We start from the raw sequence: 23,065 nt of genomic DNA, 5'->3' as shown, positions 1-23,065 counted from the left end.
TACATAAACAACAAACTAGGAGAAGACTACTACTAGTAATTGAAGTTGGTCCATTCACTCTCTTCAAGAAATAATGGAGGAAAGAGAGAATTGGGACAATCAAGCATGCAAAACAATATCAACAATGAAATCCTTCCCTGAAGACTTGTATGCAAAGGTTTACTCTCACATGATTATAACACCTTTTAGAAGATATTTGAATAGTTATTGGGTTGTCAGCTTCATTTCGCTAAGAAACAATGGAGGAAACAGAGAATTCGAATAATCAAGCATGTAAAACAATATCAACAGTGAAATCCTTCCTTCGAGAATTGTATGCAAAGGTTTACTCTCTCATGATTATAACACATTTTAAAAGATATTTCAACAGTTATTGGGTTGTCATCTTCATTTCACTACTGCATTTCATTTTCAAATGAATAAATGGGTAGATCAAAGTAATAAATTGCAGTTTGGTACAACCCCTATGTGTTTCTACACCAAAAATAAACAGTGGGATTCTTCTTTCCATGTCATAAAGCACATTTATAATCAGGTTGTTATGGTTACCAGTGTTATGCTCTTAACCTGCAAAATGATACCCAAATATAGAATATGTGAAGAAAAGATACCCAGAACACAGAATAGCAATGATTTTATTATTCAGAGAATAATGTTCACTTGCCTCTTCGAGGGGGCAACCTCCAATAGAGCAGAGCTCGATTACAAAATAAGACACGATACTCCTCGCAGGGAGTCTCTATCCTTTATATATGTCTCATACATGCAATACCACGGGCCAATATCGTGGGTTTTATTAATACCATCTATCTAATACTACGGCCCATTTGCAACTAACTGTGGTCCCGTCATTAATTGCGGGTTAACCACTTACAAATATTAATATGGGCTTTATTGACTCTTGACTATGACGTGATCCCATGACATAAATAAGGGGGTTAGGGTGGGACCCTAACATGCCCTCCCCCTTAAGACTAGCCTTGTCCTCAAGGCTGAAGCTGCGGAAACTGTTGAAGAATAGTGGCTGGTTCCCAAGTTGCATCTTTCGGAGAGGTGTCTTTCCATTTGACGAGGACTTCCTTAATCATGCGGCCGCGCAGGTGCTTGTCTCTTGTGTCTAGAACCTATTCAGGTTGAAGCCAGATTGACCCTTCTTCGTCCAATTCAGGTAGACTGGTTTGAACTCGGCAATTGTTCCCGATCACTTTCTTGAGGCACGATACATGGAAAACTGGATGGATTTTTGCAGTAGGTGGCAAATCCAACTTGTAAGCCACTTCTCCAATGTGCTAAAGTACTTGGTATGGTCCGTAGAATTTTGGAGATAGCTTCTGACAACCCTTGTCTTTGAGTGATGTTTTCTTATATGGTTGCAGCCTCAAAAAGACCTGATCCCCTTCTTGAAATTGGCGCTCTGAGCGATGCTGGTCTACCTATTGCTTCATGCGGTTCTGAGCTTGATGAAGATTCTCTCTAAGATGGGCGAGCATGGTTGCGCGGTGTTGTAGGAGTTGATCCACTGCTTCATAGGGAGTCATTTTGGTGGTGGCATGATAGTTGGTGTTATACCACCATTCAGCCAGAGGTAACCATTGTACCCAAAGGTGTTGCTTTTCTGAAGTGAAACACCTAAGGTAGGTTTCTAGACATTTGTTGATGGCTTCAGTTTGACCATCCGTTTGCGGATGATAGGAATTACTGAGTTTTAGTTGAGTGCCTTGTATCCTGAAGAGTTCCTGCCAAAAATTACCGGTGAAGATCGGGTCGCGATCGGACACAATAGAAGTGGGCATGCCATGCAATTTGAAAATCTGATCCATGAAATTTTGAGCGACCAAAGTTGGTGTAAATGGGTGGGGTAGGGCGTAGAAATGAGCATATTTCGATAGTCGGTCCACAACCACCATGATGACTGACTTGTTGCCGGACTTTGGAAGACCTGTAATGAAATCCATAGAAACTTCCGTCCAAATTGATGTCGGAATGGGCAATGGTTGTAATGTGCCTGGTGTGTTGACGGTTTCCCCTTTGTGGCGTTGACAGACATCGCATTCTGCTACAAAAGTAAGGATGTCCTTTTTCATGCCTGTCCAAAAAAATGATCTTCTGGTGCGAGCATACGTCTTCTGAAAGCCCGAATGTCCTGCAATGGGCGATGAGTGCAATTCTGCCAAAATGCGACTTTTGAGGGTGGATGTTGGTGAGATTACGACTTTGTCCCTGTAGCGAAGAATATCATCCTGCCACGAGTAGCCCTTGGTGGAATTTGGATCTACCTGCAATTGAGAAATGAGTTGGGATAGCCCGGGGTGTGAAAACCATTCCTTGCGAGCCTCTTCAATCCAGTCTGGAATGGGGAGGGAAATTGCTAGCAGAGTACTTTCTTCCTCAAATTGGTGAAATAATGCATCTGCTACACTATTGTCTTTCCCTTTCTTGTAAATGATCTCATAATCATATCCCAGCATTTTGGCGAGCCATTTATTTTGTTGTGGGGAGGATAGGTGTTACTCCAAAAAATATTTAAGACTGTGATGATCTGTGCGGATTTGGAAACGTCGCCCCAATAAGTAAGGTCGCCAGGTCTCGACGGCATGTAAGATGGCCATCATTTCTTTTTCGTAGGTAGATTGGCCCAGATTCCTCCCACTTAGTTGTTGGCTTGTGAAGGCCAAAGGTCGCCCTTCCTGCATTAAGACCGCCCCAATACCGATCCCCGAAGCATCACATTCAATGACAAAGGATTTGGTGAAGTCAGGTAGTGCTAAGACTAGATATATGATACCACTTGTTGTAGATCTAACCCAGAAATATATGATAATGGAAATAAACCCAAAAATAATATGAAATGATTCTTTATTGATCAAACCCTTAAGGTAGGGAAACACCATACGTTCACTCCTTAAGGAAGGAGAACACTCCACAAGCCATATGCCTGTTCATACAATAATCCTTCACTCTCTCCATGTGTTGTAGATCTGATATGAAAATATAAGACAATGAAAATAAACCCAAGAAATAACAAGATCTGAATATAGATAGAAATGATTCACTTTATTGATCAAACCCTTAAGGTAGGGCAACACCATACATTCACTCCTTAAGGAAGGAGAACACTCCACAAGCCATATGCTTGTTCATACAATAATCCTTGACTATTTTTTCCATTTCATTCTTTTGGGTGAACGGATATCTATATGGCCGCACATTTGGGGGTTGGGCCCCTGGAACCAAGGTGATGCTATGATCATGTTCCCCTCGTGAAGGTGGAAGCTCATGAGGCTTGTCAAAGACCGGCAGATGGTTATATAAAATCTGTTGCATCTCAGGATGAATTGGCAGAGACTTGGTTTCGACGACCTGGATGGCATTAAATTGAGCTACCACTCCATGATTGCCCTTTTTTAACACTTTTCCCATCTGATGCAAGCTGATGATAGAGGGGGCTCCCGCCTAGAGTCCACAGAGGGTATTTGTGTAGTTGTTCTGCTTAAAACTCATATATAACTCTTGGAAATCCATTGTGATTGGCCCAAGAGTGCAGAGCCATTCAACGCCGAGGACAATGTCGCAACCCCCCATGTGTATGTCAAACATGTGGGTTTTCAACTGATAATCCCCCATTTGAAGTTTGACATTTTCACAGGGGCCTTCACATTTCATTGTGCCCCCATCCGCAATTCGGACTTGGAAGTTAGAAACTGCTCGTACAAAACAATGCACTACTTCTGCGACTTTTTGATGGATGAAATTATGGGTACTTCCACTATCAATCAAGACTACTACTGGGCGATGTTTAAGAAAACCCCTGATTTTGAGAGTTTGAGGGGAAGAAATCCCTGCCAACGCATGCAGCGAAATAATTGGTTTGTCAGAGACATTCTCCTTTTGGTTGTCTTCTTCTAGCGCCTCATGTTCCTCAAGTGGTGGATCTTCCTCTGTTGAGCTGTAGTCAGTGGCATCTATTTGAAAAAATTTGGGCTCCTTGCATTTATGACCTAGGGAGTATTTTTCATCACAGTAGTAACATAGTCCTTGCTTCTTTCTTTCGGCCATTTCCGCAGGTGACACCTTTTGGACCTTAAGTGTTTGAGTCGTGTTGTGAGCCTGTGGGGAACGACCTTTAGCGGGGAAATTTGGGCGACTGTATTAGGCTACTAATGCACGTTCCACGTTACGGGCTACCTTGCAAGCCTCTGTCCAAGTGGGAGGGTGGTGCAGTAAGACTTGAGCTTTGATGGCTTCTTTAAGACCACTGATAAAACATTCCGTGTAGAACACATCTTAGAGACCCCAAGTGCGGAAGGCTAAGGCTTCAAAAGCTGTAATATATTCATCCACTGTACCCGTCTGTCGGAGGTTAGTAAGACGACCCAAAAAAGAGTCCTCCTGTTCAAAGCGGTCTCGAAGAGCTTTGGTAAATTGGGTCCAAGTCCTAAAAGGTCCATTGCAACGTTGATGCCATTCCCACCATTGCCACCGTTCATTGTCCAAGTACATGCTCCCCAACATAAGCTTAGTCGCATCATCTAAGATACGATTCAGTTTGAAATACTGCTCCATTTGTGCTATCCATGCGGACGGGTGAGAACCGTCAAATTTATGCATATCCAACTTGGGAGGTCGCTAACTGGGTGGTGGGTGGGTGTGCCAGACGTAAGGAGAGTGGCTAGACTCACCCTCATTGTATTCATTGCCATTATACGCCTCCTCGTGGGCTGGCTCCTTCCCCTTCGAGATTAATTGTTGGACCTGGAGACATAGTCCGGTAAGCTGATTATTGAGGGATTGCATGGATTCTTCAAGTTTGTCCATTCTTTCATTGGCCATTGCTTGAGCTCTAGTTTCTACCATACACCAACCTGATGAAAAATTGGGACCGCCTAAAAATTTCCACTAATAATTGAATGGTACCACCGTGCTCAGCTCGTCGTCCTGATTCTGATGGGCTAGATCACCAATAAACGCCCCGGAAGATCTCAGACTTTTTTTTTTTTGAAAACTCCTAACGGAGTTTTACTCCTTCTTGATCAATACTGCAGTCGCCAAATCCTCAAAATGTCCATGTGGCCAAAAGTCCTGCGAAAATTATACCTCGGTATAGGAATCCTTCACAACAACTCCGATCTGGTGGATCTGAGAGATCTGAATGGCGGATCGGATAGCTTTGGGCGGCTGAATAGACTGCTACTGCGGATCTGCTAGATCTAATAGATCAGAATGACTGATCTGCGAACTCGAGACGGCGGGATTGATGACTACTGCTGTTGCACCCCTTTGCACCAGCGGATCTGGAATAGATGATGTGCGATCCCCCGATAGAAAAGGGAACTATGGTCTTGAGGAGTGTCAGGTGCTACAGATTGCAATATACATAAGGGTTTGGCAGTAGTACTCGGCCCAATGTTTCAGGGCTCTAACTAAGGAGGATCGACCGTACCCTTAGCCGTACAACCCGACTACCATATCGTACGGGCGAGTAATCTCTTCAAGTGCTGTTCTCGGTGTACTGTAGCCACAAGACGGCCGACGATTTATCTATGGCGAGGTTTCAAGGGAGCCTAGGGGGCTTCCGATATACCCAAAGGGTACGTGGAAGAAAGTCCATGCGCGGTTCTGTCTAATGCGCTACTACTCCAAGGGGTACCCACAGGGGTTACAAGGGAGTCCAACAGACGTGACCACCTCTTGTATTTCCTGCGTGCATGCCTCCCCAAATCCATAGGTTTATGCGCTCAACGACAGATCCCGTGGTTTAAAGACGCCGGAACACGTCTCTAGCCAAATTTTTTTTTGCTAAGAATTGGAGATCCCACCGGCCCTGGAAAGTGCTCTGATACCACTTGTTATACTCTTAACCTGCAAAATGATACCCAAATACAGAATATGCGAAGAAAAGATACCCAGAACACAGAATAGCAATGATTTTATTATTCATAGAATAATGTTCACTTGCCTCTTCGAGGGGCCAACCTCCAATAGAGCAAAGCTCGATTACAAAATAAGACACGATACTCCTTGCAGGGAGTCTCTATCCTTTATATATGACTCATACATGCAATACCATGGGCCAATACCGTGGGTTTTATTAATACCATCTATCTAATACTACGGCCCATTTGCAACTAACTGTGGTCCCGTCATTAATTGCGGGTTAACCACTTACAAATATTAATATGGGCTTTATTGACTCTTGACTATGACGTGATCCCATGACATAAATAAGGGGGTTAGGGTGGGACCCTAACAACCAGTGGTTTGAAGAATTTTATGCAAAGGTTTACTCTCACATGATTATAACACCTTTTAGAAGATATTTCAACAGTTATTCGATTGCCAACTTCATTTCGCTACTGCCTTTCATTTTCAAATGAATAAATGTGTAAATCAAAGTAATAAATTGTAGTTTGGTACAAGCCCTATGTGTTTCTACACCAAAAATAAACAGTGGGATTCTTTTTTCCATGTCGTAAAGCACATTTATAATCTGGTTGTTATTGTTACCAGTGGTTTGCCCTTACATGTTGCCCATATCTCTTCCTCTAGTTATCTCCCATCACCAACACAAGAAGCAGCACAGGCATCCTTCTTTGTTTAGAAGTTGGCTTGCATCCATTCCCAGGTATTTGACGATGTTCACACCCCCTAGGCTTGCTACAAACCTCTCCAAGACAAAAACCAAATGTTTAGACCTAAGTAGTAAATTGTTGCTTATTACAAGCCCTTTGTGTTCACTACACCAAAAATAAACAGTGCAATTCTTATTTTCATGTCCTACAACATATATATAATCAAGTTGTTATGGTTACCAATGGTTGGCCCCATATAAGCTTCCCAACTCTCTTCCTCTAGTTGTCTCCCATCACCAGTGCAAGAAGAAGCACATGACATCCTCCTTTGTTTAGAAATTGGATAACATCCATTCACAAGTATTTTATGCTCTTCAAACTTCCTCAAGTTGCTACAAATAACTCCATAATAGAAATCAATTGTTTGTACAATTTTACATAGGTGATTGAATCTAATTTTATTTAGACAAAATATGTTTTAAGGGGAAGTGTCATCATAAACTCAAGCCCATCCACTATGGTCCCTATACTACTCTGAAGCAGGTTGTTGTGAATGCATGTCATTTATATTTGCATTGTCAGCTTTTCCTCCACAATGTGGTTAATGTTAATCATCTCAAGCCCTATGAACCTCCTATTATGAAAGAGGAAGTTCACCTTTCCTGCCCACCTGACAAAATTATGGATTTTCAACAATTGTTGGGGAAAGACACACTACTAGACCTGCACACCTGCACCACTTATTAGCAATAGACTATGACGTATCATTTTGGGCACCAAATACAACTTCCTTCTTAGGACAAATGGTTGTCCCGAGTTTCTTTTGAACATATATTCCCGCTGTTTATTGAGAAAGTGGGGTCATTTTTGCTAAAATAGTGAAGACCTGATGTGCCACATCTGGAAATCATTTATAGATAGTCTTAATATTTAGTTGTAGGATAATAAAGGTATGGTTAATCTTGAGCACTATGAATTTTCTGTTTATATTATTTCTTAGTTAAAGATGACTTTCGCAAAACTAATAAGATTTGATCTTAAGTAAACTCTTATCAAATGTATTTGCTCAAAAACATAAAATACAAATATTTTAAGAATCATTATTCTTATGGAATTTATTCTTGCAACTTTATGTCTTCAACATTTGATTTTTATGGCTTATCAATCAACCAACCATATGATGAGGGAAGGCTAATACACTAGTCTAGTAGTTTGCAAATTGGAAAGAGGCTGATATCACCTCTAGAGCTCCCAAATCTGCAGTGATATGGGCTGTCAGATCCAAGAGGATGAATTAATGGCAAAGTATGCACCTGCATAATAGATTTTTATATGTTTCCTTTGCAACATTTGGTGCAATTGCTAGTTTTATATGCTTACTAGTTCGTTATATTTTCGGTCAAACTAAAGGTCAAAGGAGGGAGATTGAAAAATGGAATTTGCTCTACCTATTAGAGTTTTGTTTGCAAGAAGAGCCTATAGTGTTTTGGCATACGCAGCTCGTGGTCGAGCTTTTGATTTACACAACAGATGTCTGGTATCCAACATAGACAACCAACATAGAATTGACTAAAAGGAAGGGAAGGTGGAGCGATTTGGTCGTCGCCCTTCAGGTTTTTTTTTGTGTAGTAGAAGGCTTTCACAAATATGTTATAGTTCCTTGCTTGCATATTAGCAAGTCCAATGATCAAATCCATGTGATAATTTGTATCATCATCCTACATTTCAATGAAGAAATTAACCAAAATTTTACACTGATTTTTCTTCCAATGGATACTTTTGAATTGAAATATTTTATTTAAGTTTGTATCATCACCCTACATTGCAATGAAGAAATAACCAAAATTTTAGACTGATATTTCTTCCAATGGATAATTTTGAATTGAAATATTTTATTTAAGGGAGGATAAATTGTGTAATTAGTAGAGGATAATAGGGATCATTAATGAGGAAAGTTAGAGAATTTCTTTTCAAACTTAATAGAACTCATGTGAAAGCTTGAAGGTAGATTGTTAGGTCCCTATAATACTAGTGATTACCCCATTACTATCGTAGTTGTATCACTTATTAATATTGTTGTGCTCCTAATGTCCCCATATTGTTATTACTCTGCCCCATAGAATCCCTCTATTGTTATTTTTGTGCCTTTATATTATTATTGTTAGGTCGGATGAGTTATATTGTGACTCCTTAGACTCCTATATATAGAAAGGAGGTTTTGTCATTTGAATCATCAAAGAATCATTAATTTCTGTAATGTAAAGGAGGTTGCCCCCTCTAAGAGGCTAAATTCTAAGGCGTTGATCTATCTTTTCTATCTTTTTGTGAGCTGGTTTCATAACATTTGGTATCGGAGCTTGGGATTCTAGGGTTTTGCTGCTCCAAATAAGTCATCGTGGCATTTTCGCTATAACTTTTTTTCTGCGACGTTTCAGAAGCTAAAAAAAACCCATTTGAGACGAGATCGAACTGAAGCTTGGATCTGAATTTCAGAGCTTTTCGTGCTATATTTGCGGAGACATGATTTGAGGAAGTTGGTCTTTTTGCAAACTCCTAAATTACATTCCAAACAGGTGACCTGGGGAAAATCGTCATAACTTTTTCTCTGAGCATCAGATTGAAATTTCGTAAGAAGGTACAGAAAGAGAATGGGCTGTAGTTTCTTGTATATATTTTTCAGAGCCAAATGTTGAAACAGGGACACGTGGCACGTCGTACAAGTTCGGTCTATTGAACTAGTCTATAATCAGGTCATTGTGGGAGATTTGGCATAACTCTTCTTTGGAGAATCCAATTGGGATCAGACTGGTGGCATTGGAAAGAGGACACAGAGGGCTACTACAGGTCTCAATTTCAGAACTGGATGATCCGAAATTACAGAGATACATCAGAGGCAATATCGAGCTCATACAAAGTGAAAAAAGGTGTGTAGAATTTTTTTAATTTTTTGCTTAAGCTTGGTTTGAAAAATAATTTTGAAGGAATTCAAAGGGCATAGTAGAGAATTATTATCGGTAACTGATGCCCCAAGGAAAGAAAATGCAAACACCTAGTAAGCAACCTGAAAGCTCTAGCATCACTCATGAAGAAGAGGAAGAAATGCTACATGATATATCAAAATTACAAGACCAAGTGCAACAAATTTCACTATCACAAAACCTAATAGAAGCAAAGATAGATGGCGTGGAAACTAAGATAAAGAGCGTGGAAGCTAAGATGAATGGTTTGGAAGCTAAGATTGACAATTTGAAGATAGATTTGAAGACAAATTTGACAAATTTTCTACAAGAAATACTTACTAATGGTGAAAGGGTAGTAAAGGAAACTCATGATACGAACAAAAGAAATATTAGTCATGATTTCATAGACTCTAATGTTGGATTGAAGACCCACCATATTCCAAAAATCGATATGAGGAAGTTTGATGGCAAGGATCCCGCAACATGGATATTACAAATGGAGCAATTTTTTGATCTCAATAATGTGCAAAACACACAAAAGGTACGTATTGCAACTTTATATTTGGAACCAAATCAGTTTGTATGGTATCAATGGCTTTGCTCTCGTAAACAAATTATCACTTGGGCAATTTTTATGGAAGAATTGACAGCACATTATGAGGATACAAAAAGCAACACTTTTTTTAGCCAATTGATAAGTCTCAAACAAAAGGGTTCAATAATGGAGCACATTGAGGAGTTCCAAAAATTGAACATAAGGGTAAAAAATATTCCAGAGGAGCATAGGATTGATGTGTTCATAGGGACTTTAAAGGATAATATCCAACATGATGTTCGCCTTTGGGAACCCGATTCATTAGAAAATGCATTTAGGTTAGCAAGAAAAATGGAAAGCAAAATTATGGCAACCAGGAAGCATACCACTCACAACTATAAAGATGGAAGCATTGTTGCCCCTAGTCTTCCACAACCTATAAGGATGACACCACAACAATTGGAAGAAAAAAGAGCAAAAGGGCTTTGTTACAGTTGTGATAGCAAATACACTAAAGGTCATAAGTATGTTGAGAAGAAATTATTCTACATAGATTGTGAAGAGGAAGATAGAAGGACAAATCAAGAAGAAAAAGATAATAGTGTTGATTGATTCAGGAAGTACCCACAATTTTATTCATTGTAAGGTAACAAAAGAATTGAATTGCTTCCTATATCCAGCACCAGAGTGTCAAGTGATGGTTGCAAATGGAGGAACAATAAATTGCTCTGGAACGTGCCATAATATCAAGCTATCCATGGGAGAATATGTATTGACTAGCCCAATGCTTTCCATTCCAATGGGAGACGCTGATGTTGTATTATGAGTCCAATGGCTACAATCCTTGGGTATAATAGCTTTTAATTTTCAAGAACTTTTCGTGAAATTTTATGCGGAAGGAAAGGAAGTTGAATTAAGGGGTATTGCAGGGAAACTGGGAAAGATAATTAGCTCTAACTGTATGACAAAGCTTCTAAAAAAGGAACAAAGAGGTGTAATTGCACAATTATGTTCACTAGATGTTTCCACATCGAAATCATTTATTTCTCTAGATCTCCAAAAATTCTTGGACAATCATTCCAAGGTATTTGAGACTCCCAAAGGTCTCCCACCTATTCTTGATCATGATCATGCTATTCATCTAATTCGAGGAAGTGTTCCTCCAAACATCAAGCCGTACAGATATCCCTATGCCCAAAAGAGTGAAATTGAACGCATGGTTGCAAAAATTCTAGAGGCTGGTATAATTCAACCTAGTCAAAGTTCTTTCTCTGCTCCAGTTGTATTGGTGCACAAGAAGGATGGATCATGGCGCATGTGTCCAGATTATAGGGAGCTCAACAAGCTCACTATTAAAGATAAGTTTCCCATTCCTGTCATTGATGAATTACTCGATGAATTGCATGGATCAATTTACTTCACCAAGTTTGATCTTCGTTCAGGATATCATCAAATCAGAATGAAGATTGAAGACATTCTGAAAACAACATTTAGAACTCATGAGGGTCATTATGAATTTTTGGTCATGCCTTTTGGCCTTACCAATGCACCCTCTACATTTCAAGGTTTGATGAATTCCATTTTCAAACCCTTAGAAAATTTGTGTTAGTATTTTTTGATGATATACTAATCTACAGCAAGTCTTGGAAGGATCATGTGGAACATGTTGACAGGGTGCTACAACTAGTGGAACAGAAGCAATTATATGCAAAAAGATCCAAATGTTTCTTTGGAGTACAAGAGTTGGAATATCTGGGTCATATTGTATCTCATGAAGGAGTTAAGGTCGACCCTAGAAAAATTAAAGCCATTAAGGAGTGGAAAATCCCCACATCCATAAAGCATCTGCGAGGATTTCTCATGTTGACAGGGTATTATCGCAAGTTTGTTAAGAATTATGGGAGAATAGCAGCACCTCTAACAACATTATTGAAGAAAGATGCATTTTCATGGACTCCAGAAGCAACAAAGGCCTTTGAACATCTTAAAGAGGCAATGTGCCAAGCATTGGTCTTAGCTACACCAGACTTCACAAAAACCTTTATTAGTTCATGCATACTAATCATAAGAAGTATGACACTTAATGTAGTAAGAAGTATGGCCTTGAGATTTGGTTTTATTATCTCATGCATACTAATCATAAGAAGTATGACACTTAAGGTAGTAAGAGGTATGGCCTTGAGATTATCCACCTCAAGTATGTTATAGTTCCTTGCTCGCATATTAGCAAGTCCAATGATCAGATCCATGTGATAATTTGTATCATCTTGCAATGAAGAAATCAACCAAAATTTTAGACTGATTTTTCTTCCAATGGATACTTTTGAATTGAAATATTTTATTTAAGTTTGTATCATCACCCTACATTGCAATGAAGAAATAACCAAAATTTTAGACTGATATTTCTTCCAATGGATAAATTTGAATTGAAATATTTTATTTAAGGGAGGATAAATTGTGTAATTAGTAGAGGATAATAGGGATCATTAATGCGGAAAGTTAGAGAATTTCTTTTCAAACTTAATAGAACTCATGTGAAAGCTTGAAGGTAGATTGTTAGGTCTTAGAATACTAGTGATTACCCCATTACTATTGTAGTTGTATCACTTATTAATATTGTTGTGCTCCTAATGTCCCCATATTGTTATTACTCTGCCCCATAGAATCCCTCTATTATTGTTTTTGTGCATCTATATTATTATTGTTAGGTCGGATGAGTTATATTGTGACTCCTTAGACTCCTATATATAGAAAGGAGGTTTTTTCATTTGAATCATCAAAGAATCATTCATTTGTGTAATGTAAAGGAGGTTGCCCCCTCTAAGAGGCTTGGGATTCTAGGGTTTTGCTGCTCCAAAAAAGTCATTGTGGCATTTTCGCTATAACTTTTTTTCTGTGATGTTTCAGAAGCTAAAAAAAAAAACCCATTTGAGATGAGATCGCATTGAAGCTTGGATCCAAATTTCAGAGCTTTTCGTGCTATATTTGCAGAGACATGATCTGAGGAATTTGGTCTTTTTGCAAAATCCTAAATTACATTCCAAACAGGTGACCTGGGGAAAATCATCATAACTTTCTCTCTGAGCATCAGATTGTAATTTCGTAAGAAGGTACAGAAAGAGAATGGGCTGTAGTTTCTTGTATATATTTTTCAGAGCCAAATTTTGAAACAGGGACACGTGGCACGTCGTACAAGTTTGCTCTATTGAACTAGTCTATAATCAGGTCATTGTGGGAGATTTAGCATAACTCTTCTTTGGAGAATCCAATTGGGATCAGACTGGTGGCATTGGAAAGAGGACACAGAGGGCTACTATCCGAAATTACAGAGATACATTAGAGGCAATATCGAGCTCATACAAAGTTAAAAAAGGTGTGCAGAATTTTTTTAAATTTTTGCTTAAGCTTGGTTTGAAAAATAATTTTGAAGGAATTCAAAGGGCATAGTAGAGAATTATTATCGGTAACTAATGCCCCAAGGAAAGAAAATGCAAACACCTAGTAAGCAACCTGAAAGCTCTAGCATCACTCATGAAGAAGAGGAAGAAATGCTACATGATATATCAAAATTACAAGACCAAGTGCAACAAATTTCACTATCACAAAACCTAATAGAAGCAAAGATAGATGGCATGGAATCTAAGATAAAGGGCGTGGAAGCTAATATGAATGGTGTGGAAGCTAAGATTGACGATTTGAAGATAGATTTGAAGACAGATTTGACAAATTTTCTACAAGAAATACTTACTAATGGTGAAAGGGTAGTAAAGGAAACTCATGATGCGAACAAAAGAAATATTAATCATGATTTCATAGACTCTAATGTTGGATTGAAGACCCACCATATTCCAAAAATCGATATGAGGAAGTTTGATGGCAAGGATCCCGCAACATGGATATTACAGATGGAGCAATTTTTCGATCTCAATAATGTGCAAAACACACAAAAGGTACGTATTGCAACTTTATATTTGGAACCAAATCAGTTTGTATGGTATCAATGGCTTTGCTCTCGTAAACAAATTATCACTTGGGAAATTTTGACGGAAGAATTGATAGCACATTATGAGGATACAAAAAGCAACACTTTTTTTAGCCAATTGATAAATCTCAAACAAAAGGGTTCAATAATAGAGCACATTGAGGAGTTCCAAAAATTGAACATAAGGGTAAAAAATATTCCAGAGGAGCATAGGATTGATGTGTTCATAGGGACTTTAAAGTATAATATCCAACATGATGTTCGCCTTTGGGAACCCAATTCATTAGAAAATGCATTTAGGTAAGCAAGAAAAATGGAAAGCAAAATTATGGCAACCAGGAAGCATACCACTCACAACTACAAAGATGGAAGCATTGTTGCCCCTAGTCTTCCACAACCTATAAGGTTGACACCACAACAATTGGAAGAAAAAAGAGCAAAAGGGCTTTGTTACAGTTGTGATAGCAAATACACTAAAGGTCATAAGTATGCTAAGAAGAAATTATTCTACATAGATTGGGAAGAGGAAGATAGAAGGACAAATCAAGAAGAAAAAGGTAATAGTGTTGATTGATTCAGGAAGTACCCACAATTTTATTCATTGTAAGGTAGCAAAAGAATCGAATTGCTTCCTATATCCAGCACCAGAGTGTCAAGTGATGGTTGCAAATGGAGGAACAATAAATTGCTCTGGAAAGTGCCATAATATAAAGCTATCCATGGGAGAATATGTATTGATTAGCCCAATGCTTTCCATTCCAATGGGAGACGCTGATGTTGTATTAGGAGTCCAATGGCTACAATCCTTGGGTATAATAGCTTTTAATTTTCAAGAACTTTTCGTGAAATTTTATGTGGAAGGAAAGGAAGTTGAATTAAGGGGTATTGCAGGGAAACTGAGAAAGATAATCAGCTCTAACGGTATGACAAAGCTTCTAAAAAAGGAACAAAGAGGTGTAATTACAAAATTATGTTCACTAGATGTTTCCACATCGAAATCATCTATTTCTCCAGATCTCCAAAAGGTCTTGGATAGTGATTCCAAGGTATTTGAGACTCCCAAAGGTCTCCCACCTATTCGTGATCATGATCATGCTATTCATCTGATTCGAGGAAGTGTTCCTCCAAACATCAAGCCATACAGATATCCCTATGCCCAAAAGAGTGAAATTGAACGTATGGTTGCAAAATTGCTAGAGGCTGGTATAGTTCAACCTAGTCAAAGTTCTTTCTCTGCTCCAGATGTATTGGTGCACAAGAAGGATGGATCATGGCGCATGTGTCCAGATTATAGGGAGCTCAACAAGCTCACTATTAAAGATAAGTTTCCCATTCCTGTCATTGATGAATTACTCGATGAATTGCATGGATCAATTTACTTCACCAAGTTGGATCTTTGTTCAGGATATCATCAAATCAGAATGAAGATTGAAGACATTCTGAAAACAACATTTAGAACTCATGAGGGTCATTATGAATTTTTGATCATGCCTTTTGGCCTTACCAATGCACCCTCTACATTTCAAGGTTTGATGAATTCCATTTTCAAACCCTTAGAAAATTTGTGTTAGTATTTTTTGATGATATACTAATCTACAACAAGTCTTGGAAGGATCATGTGGAACATGTTGACAGGGTGCTACAACTAGTGGAAGAGAAGCAATTATATGCAAAAAGATCCAAATGTTTCTTTGGAGTACAAGAGTTGGAATATCTGGGTCATATTGTATCTCATGAAGGAGTTAAGGTTGACCCTAGAAAAATTAAAGCCATTAAGGAATGGAAAATCCCCACATCCATAAAGCATCTGCGAGGATTTCTCGTGTTGACAAGGTATTATCGCAAGTTTGTTAAGAATTATGGGAGAATAGTAGCACCTCTAACAACATTATTGAAGAAAGATGCATTTTCATGGACTCCAGAAGCAACAAAGGCCTTTGAACATCTTAAAGAGGCAATGTGCCAAGCACTGGTCTTAGCTACACCAGACTTCACAAAAACCTTTATTGTGGAATGTGATGCTTCAGGAAATGCAATTGGTGTTGTTTTGATGCAAGATGAAAGACCCATTGCTTTTGAAAGCTGTCCAATTAAGGGAAAGTTTTTAGACAAAGCTATTTATGAGAAGGAAATGTTGGCAATACTACATGCACTTAAGAAATGGTGACCCTACCTAATGGGAAGACACTTCAAGGTAAAGACAGATCATGATAGCCTTAAATACCTTTTAGAACAAAGATTATCCTCTGAAGAGCAACAAAAGTGGGTCCCAAAGATGTTGGGTTATGACTTTGAAATCATCTACAAAAAAGGAAAGCAAAATGTGGTGGCAGATGCACTCTCAAGAAAGGATGAGGATGTGGAAGCATTGTTGTGCGCCATTTCTATTATCCAACCAAATTGGATAAACGAAGCAAGGGAGGAATGGAAGAATGATGAAGAAGTGTGGGCACTTATTCGAAAGTTACAAGAAGATTCCAGTACATCTGATACATTTAGCTGAAAAAATGATTCATTATGGTACAAAGATTGCTTATACCTCTGTAAGAATTTCCAACTCAAGCAAAATATTCTTATGGAATTGCACACTTCTCCCTTAGGAGGGCACTCAGAATTTTTAAAAACTTACCACAGGGTTAAGAAGGAATTTTTTTGGGATGGCCTTAAATCGGATATTCAAAAGTTTGTGGCAGAATGTTTGGTTTGCCAACAAAATAAAGTTGAAACAATTAAGATCCCAGGTCTATTACAACCTTTATCCATTCCAAACCAACGTTGGGAGGAGGTTTCAATGGATTTTATCACAGGTTTACCCAAGTCTGAGGGAAAGAGTGTCATCATGGTGGTAGTTGACAGACTTACCAAGTATGCACACTTTGGTGCATTATCACATCCATTTAAAGCCAATACAGTTTCTACTGCATTTATGGAAACAATTGAAAAGCTACATGGAAACCCCAAGATTATTGTAAGTGACAGGGATCCCATTTTCACTGGAAATTTTTGGACAGAATTATTTTCTTGTCTTTGTACTCAGTTAGCTCATAGCTCATCTTATCATCCTCAATCTGATGGGCAACTGAGATAGTAAACAAATGTTTGGAAGGATATCTTCGTTGCTTTGTATCTGATAAACAAACACAATGGGTCAAATGGTTGCCTCTGGCTGAATGGTGGTATAACACTTCCTTCCATACAGCAACAAAAATGACCCCATTTATGGCACTTTATGGATATCAGCAACCATCCATCACATCATATTTAAGAGAAAATTCTAAGGTTCAAGCAGTGGAACATCACATCGAGCATCAACAACAAGTCCTCCAACTCTTAAAGGATAACCTTGTGTTGGCGTAGAATAGAATGAAACAACAGGCAAATCAACATTGCAGTGAAAGAAGTTTTGATGTAGGTGATTGGGTATTCCTACGGCTACAACCATATAAACAAATGTCCCTCAAGCAAGCTAAGAAGGATAATAAATTATCACCAAAGTATTATTGTCCGTACAAGGTGTTGCAAAAGATTGGTACTATGGCATACAAATTGGATCTTCCTGTAGCTTCTCGAGTGCACCCAGTTTTCCATGTTTCATGTTTAAAGAAGGTTATAGGCAACAAGCTCCCAATTCAAACAATATTTCCAAAACTTGACGAGGAAGGAAAAATTATATTAGAACCAGAAACAGTCGCAAAAACAAGAACTCGGCAGCTATGAAATCGATCAATTTCAGAGTATCTCATCAAGTGGAAGAACTTATCTGCTGAAGATTCCACATGGGAGGATGAGAATTTTATGCAGAAGCATCTAGAACTACTCATGCGTTGAGGACAACACTTTTTTGAAGGAGAGGGGCATGTTAGGTCCCTATAATACTAGTGATTACCCCATTACTATTGTAGTTGTATCCCTTATTAATATTGTTGTGCCCCTATTGTCCCCATATTGTTATTATTGTGCCCCATAGAATCCCTCTATTATTATTTTTGTGCCTTTATATTATTATTGTTAGGTTGGCTGGGTTATATTGTGACTCCTTAGACTCCTATATATAGAAAGGAGTTTTTGTCATTTGAATCATTAAATAATCATTCGTTTGTGTAATGTAAAGGAGGTTGCCCCCTCGAAGAGGCTAAATTATAAGGCGTTGATCTATCTTTTCTATCTTTTTGTGAGCTGGTTTCATAACATAGATTTTGAACACCATGTTGCTTGAAGGTAGATTTTGAACACCATGTTGCAGTGTGGCGATGAATTTGTCAATCTGTTCAGCATCATCATCATCATACAATGTAGAAGAAGGGTTCACATATGTAGCTTTCTCATCCGTGACAATCTTCATCCCTTTTTTTGGCTCAAAAACTGGAATATGAACTTTATCAACCACCTATGCAAATTTGCTTGAATTTGGATTTGAATTCCAATCTGGAATGGTAATGCCATATGTATTAGCTTTTAAAATGGAGGTTGTAAGAATCAGGGACATGTGACTGGGATCATGGGAAGAAAAGTGGAGGGGCTTTGGCAAAAGCTTAGGAGAAGACTAGAATGGGAATGGTAATGCCATATGTATTAGCTTATAAAATGGAGGTTGTAAGAATCAGGGACATGTGACTAGGATCATGCGAAGAAAAGTGGAGGGGCTTTGGGAAATGCTTAGGATAAGACTAGAATGGTGCACCTTCTCTTGTAGTTGCATCCTCAGGGAAGTTGAAAGTAAGTTGCTTCACACGATTTGAAAATAAATCCTCAAACCTGAATCCTCAAATGAGTTAGTGATTTGCAAATCTAGTTTACTGAAATTTGATATTTTTGTAAATAGTAAATTGTGTTAATATTTGTTGCAATGCAAGATGGAAATGAAAAGTATATAATCATAGAAAGGGAATGGAAGGGAAAAAGGAAGGGGATTTAATTACTTACTTGATTCTAGCCCAAGAGACTTAATCTTTAAATGTTAGACATTTTTGTGAAACCAAACAATCAACAATAGACTATAGAAGTTCTCGGGCCTTAGTATCCCCTGCAAACTTGATTGATGCTATGTATTCTTCTAATTTTAAAATAAAAACATTTGCCTCAATTGGATTTTTGTCTAACAGACCTTCAAATTTAGACATTTCCCATGTGAGACAGTAGTGAATATTATGTGGAAATGAATGAAGTGTGCACATGGGTGCCTAATTTTCAAGTGGATCTTGTGATGCTCCATAGTTCTCAGTAGTGGGATAGTATTCTTCTAATTTTAAAATAAAATCATTTTCCTCAGCTGGATTTTTGTCTAACAAACCTTCAAATTTAGACATTTCCCATGTGAGACAGTGGTGAATATTATGTGGAAATGAATGAAGTGTGCACATGGGTGCCTGCTTTTCAGGGGGATCTCGTGATGCTCCATAGTTCTCAGTAAAGTGAGGGATATCCATTTGGGTGTTGCACCTGGTTCCTAGTGTTCTAACTAGCAATGGATTCTAGAAGTAAACACACATTGAATCTACATACAGCCTGACATTGACATTGTCTAGAGCATTCAAAGAAACATCAACCTCACCATTCTAGAAGGAATCACGAAAGACATTTTCAGTATCTGGGATCACACGATTCTCCATTGCTTGAACTTGTAAATGTGGGTTGATTTCATTGGATGTTGATGCTACCACTCTTGACATTTCCTACAAAAAATTCCAATCCCGAAAGAGGAATTGTCTACTAAGATTTCTCTTCTCAATAATGTCATCATCTGTTATAGTCTGCTTTCCCTGGCTCCCATGAATCTAAGTTCTTTAGAAGCTCACATCCCAGAGCACCATCACCCACAACAAATAATTTTGCATCTTCCAACTTTTTATGCACCTTTTTTCCAAATACAGAAATTTGAGCATCATAACGACTATTCAAAGGTCTCACATCCTCTAGCCCAAGGGGTTCTATAGGAAGAGATTCCAATGAATCGAAATAGAAGAAGGACACAAGTAGGAATATAGAAAGTGATATTAGACAATAAATAATTAGACAATATTAGACAATAAATAAGAGCACACTTCCATTTATATTTAAGAGAAATACATAAAAAGAGTAAGTAGGGTGCCAAAGAAATAAAACTTGCAAAATTGGATGAAATTTTTCATAACAAGATTTTACAACCTCCTGCCTAATGATTCCACCAAACATAGCTTCCATGGGATTCAACACTTGATGGGAACCACTTGCAAAATGTTTGAATACATTTACAAAAAAAATTGATGTAAAGAAAAAAATAATTTATATGATTTATGAGAACAATACATAAACAAAAACTAGGAGAAGACTACTACTAGTAATTGAAGTTGGTCCATTCACTCTCTTCAAGAAACAATGGAGGAAAGAGAGAATTGGGACAATCAGGCATGCAAAACAATATCAACAGCGAAATCCTTCCCTGAAGACTTGTATGCAAAGGTTTACTCTCACATGATTATAACACCTTTTAGAAGATATTTGAATAGTTATTGGGTTGTGAGCTTCATTTCACTAAGAAACAATGGAGGAAACAGAGAATTCGGACAATCAGGCATGTAAAACAATATCAACAATGAAATCCTTCCCTTGAGACTTGTATGCAAAGGTTTACTCTCACATGATTATAACACATTTTAAAAGATATTTAAACGCTTATTGGGTTATCATCTTCATTTCACTACTGCATTTCATTTTCAAATGAATAAATGGGTAGATCAAAGTAATAAATTGCAAGTTGGTACAACCCCTATGTGTTTCTACACCAAAAATAAACAGTGGGATTCTTCTTTCCATGTCATAAAGCACATTTATAATCAGGTTGTTATGGTTACCAGTGGTTTGAAGACTTGTATGCAAAGGTTTACTCTCACATGATTATAACAACTTTTAGAAGATATTTCAACAGTTATTGGGTTGCCAGCTTCATTTCGCTACTGCCTTTCATTTTAAAATGAATAAATGGGTAGATCAAAGTAATAAACTGTAGTTTGGTACAAGCCCTATGTGTTTCTACACCAAAAATAAATAGTGGGATTCTTTTTTCCATGTCATAAAGCACATTTATAATCTAGTTGTTATTGTTACCAGTGGTTGGCCCTTACATGCTGCCCATCTCTCTTCCTTTAGTTATCTCCAATCACCAACACAAGAAGCAGCACAAGGCATCCTTCTTTGTTTAGAAGTTGGCTTGCACCCATTCCCAAGTATTTGATGATGTCCACAACCCCTAGGTTTGCTATAAACCACTCCAAGACAAAAACCAAATGTTTAGACCTAAGTAATAAATTGTTGCCTATTACAAGCCCTTTGTGTTCACTACACCAAAAATAAATAGTGAAATTCTTATTTTCATGTCCTACAACATAGATATAATCAGGTTTTTATGGTTACCAATGGTTGGCCCCATACAATCTTCCCAACTCTCTTCCTCTAGTTGTTTCCCATCACTAGTGCAAGAAGCAACACATGACATCCTCCCTTGTTTAGAAATTGGATCACATCCATTCCCACGTATTTGATGCTCTTAAAACTCCCTCGCCTTGCTACAAATAACCCCATAATAGACATCAATTGTCTGTACAATTTTACATAGGTGACTGAGTCTAATTTTATTTAGACAAAATATGTTTTAAGGGGAAGTGACATCATAAACTCAAGCCCATCTACTATGGTCCCTGTACTATTCTGAAGCAGGTTGTTGTGAATGCATGTCATTTATATTTTCATTGCCAGCTTTGCCTCCACAATGTGGTTAATGTTAATCATCTCAAGCCCTATGAACCTCCTATTGTGAAAGAGGAAGTTCACCTTTCCCGCCCACCTGACAAAATTATGGATTTTCAACAGTTGTTGGAGGAAGACACACTACTAGACCTACACACCTGCACCACTTATTAGCAATAGACTATGACGTATCTTTTTGGGCACCAAATACAACTTCCTTCTTAGGACAAATGGTTGTCTCGGGTTTCTTTTGAACATAGCTTCCTGCTGTTTATTGAGAAAGTTGGGTCATTTTTGCTAAAATAGTGAAGCCCTGATGTGCCACATTTGGAAATCATATATAGATAGTCTTAATAATTAGTTGTAGGATAATAAAGGTATGGTTAATCTTGAGCACTATGAATTTTCCATTTATATTATTTCTTAGTTAAAGATGACTTTCGCAAAACTAATAAGATTTGATCTTAAGTAAAATCTTATCAAATGTATTTGCTCAGAAACATAAGATACAAATATTTTGGGAATCAATATTCTTATGGATTTTATGCTTGCAACTTTATGTCTTCAACATTTGATTTTTATGGCTTATCAATCAACCAACCATATGATGAAGGGAGGCTAATACAGTGGTCTAGTAGTTTGCAAATTGGAAAGAGGTTGATATCACCTCTAGAGTTCCCAAATCTGCAATGATATGGGTTGTCAAATCCAAGAGGATGAATTAATGGCAAAGTATGCACCTGCATAATAGATTTTTATATGTTTCGTTTGCAACATTTGGTGCAATTGCTAGTTTTATATGTTTACTAGTTCGTTATATTTTCGGTCAAACTACAGGTCGAAGGAGGGAGATTGAAAAATGGAATTTACTTTGCTATTAGAGTTTTGTTTACAGGAAGAGCCTATAGTGTTTTGGCATACGCAGCTCGTGGTCAAGCTTTCAATTTACACAACAGATGTCTGGTATCCAACATAGAATTGACCAAAGGGAAGGGAAGGTGGAGCGATTTGGTCGTTGCCCTCCAGGGTTTTTTTTTGTGTTGTAGAAGCCTTTCACAAATATGTCGGAATGTAGAGTTAAATTTGACGGGTCCATGGAATTTTTTTTAATGATGGTTTTATTTTTAAACTGCTTTGGGTAATATTTATTTTTACTGATTTTATTTAATTTTTATAAATTATATTTTAATTACTCTCATCTAAAGGTAGATATTGTTGCAACTAAATTAAACAACAAAATTTAATTTAATAGAAATTGAAATATACATACTAAATTATTAAGCATTTATCTTTGTTT

General features: G+C 37.8%; 1 pseudogene; it reads right to left on the bottom strand.

Moving 5' to 3' along the window:
• Positions 1-531: 531 nt before the first annotated feature.
• Positions 532-20,262, bottom strand: LOC149181488 (ubiquitin-activating enzyme E1 2-like; annotated as a pseudogene).
• Between the last annotated feature and the right edge of the window lie 2,803 nt (positions 20,263-23,065).

The sequence above is a fragment of the Pinus tabuliformis genome, chromosome 3_2 (genome assembly GCF_031772625.1).
Source record: "Pinus tabuliformis cultivar Carrire ecotype Pingquan chromosome 3_2, CPIR1, whole genome shotgun sequence".
Taxonomy (NCBI): Eukaryota; Viridiplantae; Streptophyta; class Pinopsida; order Pinales; family Pinaceae; genus Pinus; species Pinus tabuliformis.
The sequence above is the reverse complement of the archived record's forward strand: the minus strand, read 5'-3'. Positions and strand labels throughout refer to the sequence as shown.